The sequence below is a fragment of the Ictalurus furcatus genome, chromosome 3 (genome assembly GCF_023375685.1).
Source record: "Ictalurus furcatus strain D&B chromosome 3, Billie_1.0, whole genome shotgun sequence".
Lineage (NCBI taxonomy): Eukaryota > Metazoa > Chordata > Actinopteri > Siluriformes > Ictaluridae > Ictalurus > Ictalurus furcatus.
In genome coordinates, this window is record NC_071257.1 from 467,047 (window position 1) to 477,940 (window position 10,894).

The 10,894-nt window shown below is 44.0% G+C and overlaps 1 long non-coding RNA gene across 2 annotated transcripts in view; it reads left to right on the top strand.

Moving 5' to 3' along the window:
• Positions 1 to 5,254: 5,254 nt before the first annotated feature.
• LOC128605093 (uncharacterized) overlaps positions 5,255 to 10,894 on the top strand; it is a 7,459-nt gene continuing 1,819 nt past the window's right edge. Inside the window, exon 1 of one of the 2 annotated variants that reach the window (XR_008385447.1) lies at positions 5,255 to 5,672. This is a non-coding gene — a long non-coding RNA (uncharacterized LOC128605093). Of the gene's footprint in view, positions 5,673 to 10,167; positions 10,745 to 10,894 lie in introns of those variants that run through there. The other variant, XR_008385446.1, reaches the window with a different exon arrangement.

Here is a 10,894-nt window from a genome sequence, read left to right on the forward strand (position 1 = left end):
CACCAGAAAGCTCCCGGCAGAAACCAGAACGCCAACATGTGCTTCGAGTTCTGCAGATGGGCGAGCGAGCGAGCGAGAGAGAGAGAGAAAGGAAATTAGGAAATGAGACTTCGTTAGCCCTCGTCTATAAACCAAACGCTAAAACAGCGGCTTCTGTTTCTGCGTTCTTTCAACGCTAAATCTTCCACTAATCCCGCTAATTAATAAAATGAGACGCACCGCTCGGCGTTTTTTCACCAAACTGTAACGAGGATAATTAGCAATCGTGGTTTGTTTACAACGTGCGAAGACGAGAGCTTCTGTTTCTGGGCGTCAAGATGCTCGAATGACTCGCTAATCCTCTGCTAGCAAGAGATATCCAATTACCATCGTTATAATAAGGATAATTAGCGACGGCCGCTTAGCTTGCGTCGACGTAGAAGCAAAAACGTTGTACTTTGAACGAAGGATAAACCAAATGCTAAACACTACAGCTTCTGTTTCTGGGCCGCACATGTTCACGTTTCTTGCTAATCGTGCATTTTGCTAATTGATTAAAAAGTCATTGTCGGAAACTTCTGGAAACTTTTAGTAGCAATCACGGCTTGGTTACGGCGCTAAGATGAGAGCTTCCATTTCTGGGTATCACACTAATCATTCGCTAGGACTTAGCAGTCAAAACTCCTGGAAACCTTTAATAAATAACAACAATGCTAATTAGCGACTATCGATTAAACAGCTTGAGAAATTGTACAAGGATGGAGGTAAAGAGGAAATAAAACTCATCTGGGTATCAGATGGTCAAATCTACTGCGAATCTTGCTTTTTGCGACTCGATAAAAGCCTTTGATGACGATAATTAGCTTAAAAATTGCTAACATCTTTAAATGAAAGGACATGAGAGCTGTGCAACGGATTGGAACGATGAAATAATTACCCAGAATATTAGAAAACCGTCTGTTATAACATTATCAGCGTAAGATCTGACTTAACAACGTCACTAATACAGCGCTGCTAGCATGATATGTGCGTCAGTGTGATTAGCATCGTATCTAAGCTAATCAGTGTCAGCTAATAGCACAATATTTAAGTAACACAGGAATTTTAAAGTACGTGCGCAACATTGTTAGCACAATACCTACCTTAGCAATTAGCATAATATTGTTGGCGTAATATGTGAGTTAGCATGACTAGCAACATGTAATCTGGCATTACTAGCGTGATCTGTATGACTAGCATCATATCTACGCTGGTAGTGTATTACTAGCATAATACTTTATTTATTTTACTGTTAAATACAGACGGTATGTAAGTAACCTAGAGAACACGACGCGGTGTGCTGTTGATTATTTTCCTACAGCAGAATGTCCCAAAGTGTTTCATTCCTATTATGTCACAGCGACACGACTACCGATGACATAGATCGCGTCATACTTTTTATAATTCCATTTATAATTACGTTCAACTCAAATGTTCGCACTTATAGTCGTTCCTTCGCTAGCAAAAAACGTAGCTTGTCATGTTAGAGAAACAGCAACAACAACAAAAACAACAACGTAAACTCCTCTGTCCTGAAGACGTCGGAGAACTTCACCAAGTGCCTGTGAACGAGCCGTCGCTATAGGAACGTAAAACTTCACAGCTTTACGAAAAAGTTCAGCTACGGCTTTACCTCCGACTGTTACAAAGCGCCGACGCTGGAGACTCCTTCCGTAAACACGCGTTAAATAAACGTCTCCTTCACCGTACCAGCAGTTACGCGAGGTTTTCAATCCGTCTACGCGAACGAGCCGTTGCTATAGAAACGAAGGCCTAATAGAAGGAGCGCGTGAACAGTCGTTGTGGTCGCTGTGATTCGCAGCTGCACCGCTGTCACAGAGTAATCGCTTTTAAAGTTGAAGCCGCGTGACGTCGACGTTTACAGTGACCTCGACCGAGGTGCCGTTCTGGATCCGAAATGGTTCTCATCAGGTTCTCTGGCATGCGAAAGGTCAATTATAGGAAATGTTTGAGGAAGTCTTGCGAAGGCTAACACATGGAGAATAATGGGTCCGGTCTGCGCGCGCACAGGCTCGGCTTTCTCCACTCCGTATTTCTGACGGAATTTTAATTGAGGGCCGGTTGTAAAAATAAAGCTTTCGGAAAAGGGTGGTGTGTGTGTGTGTGTGTGTGTGTGTGTGTGTGTGTGAGAGAGAGAGGAGTACGCAAAAACAAACAGCAGCTTTTCGTTTCTTTTGCTGGTTTGAGTTGCTAGCTACCTCCAATTAGCTTTATTTACAGATTTTCAGATACTGTCATGTGTTCGGAGAGGAGAGTGGCACCGAGCTCCGGGGCATCTCAGATGGAAGGGGGTTTTTTTTCAGTTCGTAACTCCAGATGTGCTATAACATGGGTGGGTACCTCAGCTGCAATATGGCTACCAGACCGGGACCGCTCACATCGGCTTTGATTAGGCTCAAAAAAAAAAACGAAAAAAAAAAAAAAACGCCGCCGGCCAAGAATGAGGTCAACGCTTTGGAGCGGCGAACATATTAACAGCGATCGTTTCATGTAAACATGCACGTCGTCTGCCAAGCTGACCCTAAACTTAATCAAATCCATGACCAGATGAAAATACGTTTCTCTCTCTCTCCCTCTCTCTCTCTCTCGGTTACACGTTGTCAGGGTGGAGGGAACGTGATCGCATGTGATTAAACATCACTGCAGCTTTTGAACATATGGCGAACACCGGGAGCGTGTAAGGTGGTGGCTGTGGAACATCCTCCAGGACACATATGCGTGGGATTTACACGTGAAATCCGATCTCGTGCTTACTGCGCACTTGTACGTTCTCCTCCACCCAATCCGATCTCCAGCCCCCCCCCCCCCCCCCACACCTTTCTCCACTTCCTGTTGGTTCAGTCCTCATCGTCGTCTGTTCAATGATTTATCAGTCTGAGAAAAGTTCAGAAAGAAACATCTGACACCTTTCTGAACGGAACAGGGTTCCTCCACAAAGTATCACCTGTAGGGTTTGAGGGGTTGAGGATTAAGTTAACCATGCTTAGTTTCCTAAAATTTTTTTATTTATTTTTAAAAAGAACTCCTCAGGAGTGCTCAGGTGTGCTCAGGTGTACCTTTCCATGATTGTTCCTCTGAATCCCTAAAGCGTTTTCCTCATCAGAACCAGTTCCCAGCAGAACCCATTTTCGGAAGCTAAACTATACAATAAACCCTTAAAGAACCAGTGAAGAACCTTAACGTACTAAGAAGAATATACTGAGATTTTGTACCACAGACTATGCCAGTTAACACACACACACACACACACACACACACACACACACACACTCTTAGAAAGTTCTCCAAACATTCTTTAAAGGTTCATTGCATAACTGAGAACCCTACAACAGAGTTCTTGCCTATCAGAAAGTGTTCCAAGTAGAACCCTTTTTGGAAGCTAAGAACCCTTAGTCAATCTTTGAAATCTTGAAGAACCCAAGTACCAGGAAGCTAAATGTTAAACTCATGACAGGTTCTAGATATTAAGAAGAAACTAAATGAGCAATAATTTGGAGTTTGTCCCGCGCACTCACCCGGTTAATCCTTCAAGGGTTCTTTAAGGGCTCACTGGAGAGTTAAGGGTTCTTAGAATACCAAAAAAAAAAAAAAAGGTTTGATTTGGATTGGAAACCTTTCTGATGGGAAAATACAAGGTTCTAGATTTCTACATTGAACCTTTAAACCACAGAACCCTTCAGAGTGAGTGTAGCGTGTTGACTAGCTGCATTGCTAACTAACAACCAACCACAGAACCCTTTAGAGTGTAGCGTGTTGACTAGCTGCATTGCTAACTAACAACCAACCACAGAACCCTTTAGAGTGAAGCGTGTTGACTAGCCGCATTGCTAACTAACAACCAACCACAGAACCCTTTAGAGTGTAGCGTGTTGACTAGCTGCATTGCTAACTAACAACCAACCACAGAACCCTTTAGAGTGAAGCGTGTTGACTAGCCGCATTGCTAACTAACAACCAACCACAGAACCCTTTAGAGTGTAGCGTGTTGACTAGCCGCATTGCTAACTAACAACCAACCACAGAACCCTTTAGAGTGTAGCGTGTTGACTAGCCGCATTGCTAACAACCAACCACAGAACCCTTTAGAGTGAAGTGTGTTGACTAGCCGCATTGCTAACAACCAACCACAGAACCCTTTAGAGTGAAGTGTGTTGACTAGCCGCATTGCTAACTAACAACCAACCACAGAACCCTTTAGAGTGTAGCGTGTTGACTAGCCGCATTGCTAAAAACCAACCACAGAACCCTTTAGAGTGAAGTGTGTTGACTAGCCGCATTGCTAACTAACAACCAACCACAGAACCCTTTAGAGTGTAGCGTGTTGACTAGCCGCATTGCTAACTAACAACCAACCACAGAACCCTTTAGAGTGTAGCGTGTTGACTAGCTGCATTGCTAACTAACAACCAACCACAGAACCCTTTAGAGTGTAGCGTGTTGACTAGCCGCATTGCTAACTAACAACCAACCACAGAACCCTTTAGAGTGTAGCGTGTTGACTAGCCGCATTGCTAACTAACAACCAACCGCAGAACCCTTTAGAGTGAAGCGTGTTGACTAGCCGCATTGCTAACAACCAACCACAGAACCCTTTAGAGTGTAGCGTGTTGACTAGCCGCATTGCTAACTAACAACCAACCGCAGAACCCTTTAGAGTGTAGCGTGTTGACTAGCCGCATTGCTAACTAACAACCAACCACAGAACCCTTTAGAGTGTAGCGTGTTGACTAGCCGCATTGCTAACTAACAACCAACCACAGAACCCTTTAGAGTGTAGCGTGTTGACTAGCCGCATTGCTAACAACCAACCACAGAACCCTTTAGAGTGAAGCGTGTTGACTAGCCGCATTGCTAAAAACCAACCACAGAACCCTTTAGAGTGTAGCGTGTTGACTAGCCGCATTGCTAACTAACACTTCCAAGTCAGATAATAATAATAATAATAATAATAATAATAATAAAAATGCTAGAAAAGTGCTGTTTCCCGAGTCATGTCAGGAGGTCAGCGAGGGCGGAAAGAAAGAACTTGCCCGCTGCACCCAAACGACCGACATGTCTTCTCATCGTTGTGATTTATAACACACATCCGTAATGTAATGACCAGAAGATGAAAATTTGCAATATTATATGCGGTGACTCATCAATACGCGTCGGCTAATTCAGTCTAAAAATAACCGGCCCTGCTGAGGGAGGGGGCCAGCTGGGAAAACATGCGTTCACGCTGATTAAACTCAACTGAATAAGCCTTGTTTATCCCCAAGGGGGCACTTGGTTGCTAAGTGTACCACATCGTCATCGTCAAAACACTGGAAAAGACGTTATTAAGAACATCAGCATTCTTTAATCCTGGTATTTTGGCCATCGGAGAGGAATTCGTGTCATCTTGAAAGCTGGAGGTTCTTCCAAAAAAAAAAAAGTTTAAAAAATGCCGCTGCTCTGAGCGGTTCTCGTGTTTCTGGAGCTGGACATCGTTGTCACCAGCCACTTCGTCTTTTACAGCAAATATATTGACAGATGGAAACCTCAGTTCACCTCCACGGCTAAAAATAACACCCCGTGTGATGTTCCGCGCAGGACCCACCAGAAAAGGAGATGAAAAGACCAGAACGTGGAATAATATGCACCGTGACATGGTAATGAACTCACTCGCATTAAAAATAACACCTAGCCTTGGGGGCTGGGGGGCAGGTCGTGGTGAGGAGGGTGTGGGGGGCAGGTCGTGGTGAGGGGGAGTGTAGGGGGCAGGTTGTGGTGAGGAGGGTGTAGGGGGCAGGTCTTGGTGAGGGGGGGTGGGGGGCGTTTAAGAGAATAGAGACCCACGATTGGCATAATTTGAATCAAATCTAATTATTTTGATGAGAGAAACAGACGGCTCAATCCTTCCCCTTAACAAACTAGTGGGCACTTTCGGTATTAACGGCTAATTTGGTAAACATTAAGGGTTATGGATTAGGGCTGAGGTTAGAACTCGGTTTTAGGGTTCCTGGGGTAGTTAGGGTTAGGAGCTGGGGGTAGAAGTAGTGTACACTCTTTAGGGGTTCTTTGTGGGAAGAAGAAAACAATTATCTTTAATTCTGCACATTTACCCAGTTACTACACACACTCTCAGAAAATGAGGGTTCTTCAAGAGTTCTTTAAGGATTCGCGGGTAACTAAGGTTTTTTTTTTTTAAGAGTTCTAAGTATTAAGAAGAAAAAAAATGAGTAAGAATTTGGAACGCGTACTTCACACTTACCTCACAGTTCTACACACTCTTAGAAGAGAGGGTTCTCTGAGGGATCATTGGATCACTGAAGGGTTCGACTGGGAATCCTTTCTGGTGAAGGCTTCTACATAGAACCTTTAGTTGTTCCCCGAGAACAACAACTGAAGAGAACTTTTTAAGAGCGTATACACTCATAAGGGTTCTCTGGATAGTTAAGTCGTCTCCTATAAGGGTTCTACCTTGGGCACCCATCTCTTACAGGAAATAAACCCAGGTGTGCAGTCTCGGAACCCTTAAGGATCATTTGGTTAACCCCTTTAACCCTTAACGGGTCTACGTAGAACTCTACAGCAAAATGTTTTTAAGGGTTTTAAGGGTTATCCTTTTTTTGGAACCCCAACAAAAAAAAAAACCCTGTGGGTTCTTTAAGGGTTCACTGGATAATTAAGGTTTTTTTTAAGGATACAAAAAAGGTTCTACTTGGATAAGAAGCCTTTCTGATAGAACCTTTAAGGGTTCAGAGGGACAACACTGTAGCGTGTTGACTAGCTTCTTCGCTAATAATCTAGAACTTTAAAGCACTAACACTCATCAGCTGTCGGGAACGAAAGAACTTTAAATTAGAACTTTACATTCTGATGAGATAAAAATGGACGCCATCTTACACACACACACACACACACACACACACACACCGACTCTATAAATAACGTGGGCCTGAGGTAGAAGGCCGCTCAGGAAAATATTGTTTTCTCTCAGCGCTAATATCAGCGCTCAGGGTCGCTAATCGAAGGCAAGAACGCCAGGCATCCGTCCCTGCTGTCGGCGGTGATTAATGTGGCCGAGTCGTGGCCCGCGCCTCACCCCTTCCCCGGCGTGTGATTGGTAAATGCCCTTCGCAGTGGAGCAGCGGCGATTCTCCGACATTGTGGTCGGAGCGCGTGTGGTTTGGACGGCGAGCTGATTACATGTGTAGTGTAGAGAAGGAAAAAAAAAAACCCCGCTAAGGACGAGGGGAACGTTTAACCGCAACACCACTTCCTGAAACAGATAGCGGAGCAGCAGGGGAGTCTGGGAGAACCTCGAGTTCTGCGTCAGACCACGGACAAGCCGAGTCACGCCAATCAGATTCAACCGGAACACCGGGTCTCACATATCGCTCAATTATTCCTTACTTGTTGCTTAACGTTGAAAAAACAAGTCAAGCACTCGTAACCTGTAACGTTCGACACGTTTTATTATTCATTAGACGCGACCTGCAGTACGTACGCGTGGACAACGGGACACCTCTCTACCTTCAGGATGCTGTCTCTCCCGGAAGTGTGAATATAGTGCACCTTTAAAATAACAGCACGGAAATAACTGGACTTAAACGATCACCGATGTACGCTCTGTAAAGCTCTGTTCTGAAGGTTCAGGTAGAACACCTACACCTTTCCAGGTAAAAGGTCGCATCTGAGACGTGCACAGTGTGGAACCTCCTGAAGTGGATCAGTCCAGCAGATTTAAGTGTTTCATAAGTGCCTTATTATACATGGATAATCTTTACCCGGATAGAATCCTGACACACATGAAACAAGCATGAAGGAGGTCCGAGACGCATTTTAGCGCCGTTATACGAGCGTATGTGAATCCGTTTGTCCAAACAAGCAGCAAGACTGCAAATGGCATGAAAAACCACAAATTTAATAATGAGCTCATTTGCATATTAATTTCAATCTTGCTAACAAGTCCATTTCACGACTGATCCTCCTGACACTCGCGAAATGAGCGCGTGTAAACGGCACGAAAATCCACGCACATTGACACGATGACAACTTTATTTATAAAATAACAATGAATTCAAAATAGGACCTGAAATTTTTTAAAATATGTCAAACTCTCTCTCCCTCTCTCTATATATATATATATATATTTTTAATCTATAAAGAAGATTAAAAAACGGCGCGTCCCTGCCCATCAGGACGCAACTGAGAAACGAAAGCTGTTCTAATATAACGAGCTCATTTGCATATTGGCACATAATCGCATTTCGAGACTCGCTAAACGGAAATAAATTCATCTCGAAAAGCGTAAAGGCCTGCGGTTGGTTAAAATCCAGATACAAGAGGCATGAAATGACCGGGTGTCAATAAACGGGGTCAAAGTTCATCACCCAGGCTGTTTTCACTTCACGCCGATTACGATCGAAAGCGAAGGAGACGTGTGGCGCGGATAAAAGCGCGGAACGTTGTACAGTCAAGACTCTAAATGCATCTCATTAGCAGCTAGCATAACGTGCGTCATAACGTAGTGTCAAAAAGGCGATACTCACATATTGCTGTCGTAAAAACTGGGATTATTCTTCTTATTATTCTTATTAAAGCTGGTGCTTTTACACTGGCAGCTATTAAAGCGAGAGGGGGGGAGGGGGGGAGCACTCAGATGTTTGATGGCACTCACATCTGTGTTCACTTTGAAATGTTTATCTTTTACGAACCTGCCTGCCAGTCTAAAGTTACTGGGTAATTCGTCCTGCTTTACACGCGGACGAGAGAAGCAGGAGAGAAGCAGGAGAGAAGCAGGAGTTATCCGGCGTATTTGTTTTGGTGGGACGTCCTGCCTCGTCCCAATTTGCGACCCGTCGAGCCCTAACCTGATACGGCTGAAAGCCTCTTTCAGACCGATAAGGAGTCTGAGATCAGCTTTTAAAAACACCACTTCTCTGACTATCTCACTCCCGAAATGAATCATTTCCTCCTCGCTAATTTGCGATATTATTTTTTTCCCTTTAAAAAAAAAATCTAATTATCGCAGAGGGGAGCAGGAGATGGATATCGGCGGCTAGCTGAAGGGTCGAGGGCCCTCATCGTAAGGTTAAACAACAGATCTGTTTCAAATACAACACACCGCTACATCTGGAAAAACCGCACTTGTTCTACGAGAGAGAGAGAGAGAGAGAGAGAGAGAGAGAGAGAGAGAGAGAGAGAGAGAGTTCAGCTCCAGCTAAAAATCCTGACCCATACCACATTAGCGGCAGAAATTTTCCCAACGTTTTTTTGTGTTTTCTTTTTCTTTTTTAAAGAGGGGAAATATTTGGCCGGCTTCCCCATCGTTCCCCGAGCCAAAGTCTACTTTAGCACACTCGGCAGTGGTGGAGTGTGTTCGTAGCGATTAGACGGCGCAGATAAGGACACTGGGAATCCAAAAGGGACATGAGATGCTAATTAGCAAAAACAGAGGTCTGTATTTAGCTTGATGGCCAGCCACGGCAACAAATATTTAACAAAGAGCCTGTGCGTTTGACGGAGCTGTAACTGATTGCTTGTGAAAACATTCACCTGCCAAGGAGCGAGGAGCAGGAACGTTTTTATGTGCTAGCCGTCACAGCGCAGGAATGTAATACAGAGTGGAAGCGACGTAGCGAGCGAGGTGACGCTAGCTGCGTTCGGATGAAATTGTTTAAAATCCCTATATGTAAAGCTAAAGGATCGGCATGAGAGAAACCGGAGCGGAGCAAGCAGCTTTTTATTTCGCTTACGGAGACACAATGACGCGGCGGTTCGTACGTGCGAGGCGACTAGCATGACGAAAGTTCTGCTGATGATTTTCCTCAAGTCAAAGAACTCATTTTATGCAAACCTCATTACGCAAAACTGTACTTCAGATATGTAACAAACCCCTTTATAAACGTACCGTTAAAGCGTAACGAAGGGAAAGGCAGTGCACAGGTACACTGTGTACACAGAAATGTTTTGTAAAAGTCTTCTGCTAAAACACAAGCGTGCTAGCGTCACCGAAATGACACTAGCATGACAAGTTTTGCTAACATGTCACCATAAAACGTATAAACTCTTTAAATAAATAGTATATAATGTATATAATCTTTTCGTTTTGTATTTAGCATTAAAAAATGTGAATACATCATCGCTTACAGTGGTCACTGCAGAACATTTGCTAACTTTTAGCTAACGTCGAGCTAAACTTTTAAGCAGCTTTACACCGTATGTAGCATTACAGGTCGAGAGACTAACATTTGGCTAACATCTGAAGTAGGTTTTGGATTTAGCATAAAAGTGCTTTGCTAACTCTTAGCTAACCTTATAATACTGTTTAAAAAAACAACAACATTATAGCTGATAATACAAAGAGTTCGACGCCTCTTAGCCTTAGCGCTAGCGTTAGTGATTCTGTCATGCTAATCTCATGAGGAGCCTCTGGTTTATGAGTGAACAGCAGCTGCTCTGCTTTTCCACACTGTCACGCCATGAGGCCAACGCCCGGCCTCCTGCGGCATGCTGGGATCGAGTTAGCAGAGGGAGACAAGCGGCTGCCATCTCGCTGAGGTCACCGCTGAACACGTGTGTGTGTGTGTGTGTGTGTGTGTGTGTGTGTCAGTACTGTCCCCAATGCTTTTTATCTTTGAGTTTATAGTGCCTCAGAAGGAATGCAAACATTCTGAATTCAGATGAACTTTGACCTTTGCGGAGAAAAAACAAGAAGGAAGGATTGAAGATGAAGGTTCTGATATTGTTCTCTTTCTCAGGGTGTCGGGGGAGGGGAGGGGAGGCGGGGATTAAAAGTGGAAGTGTAAAAAGTATGATTGAGAATAAAGAAATGAAAGTTTTAACGATGAGTTCCCAGAGAAAAACAGTGAAGACGAAAACGGAG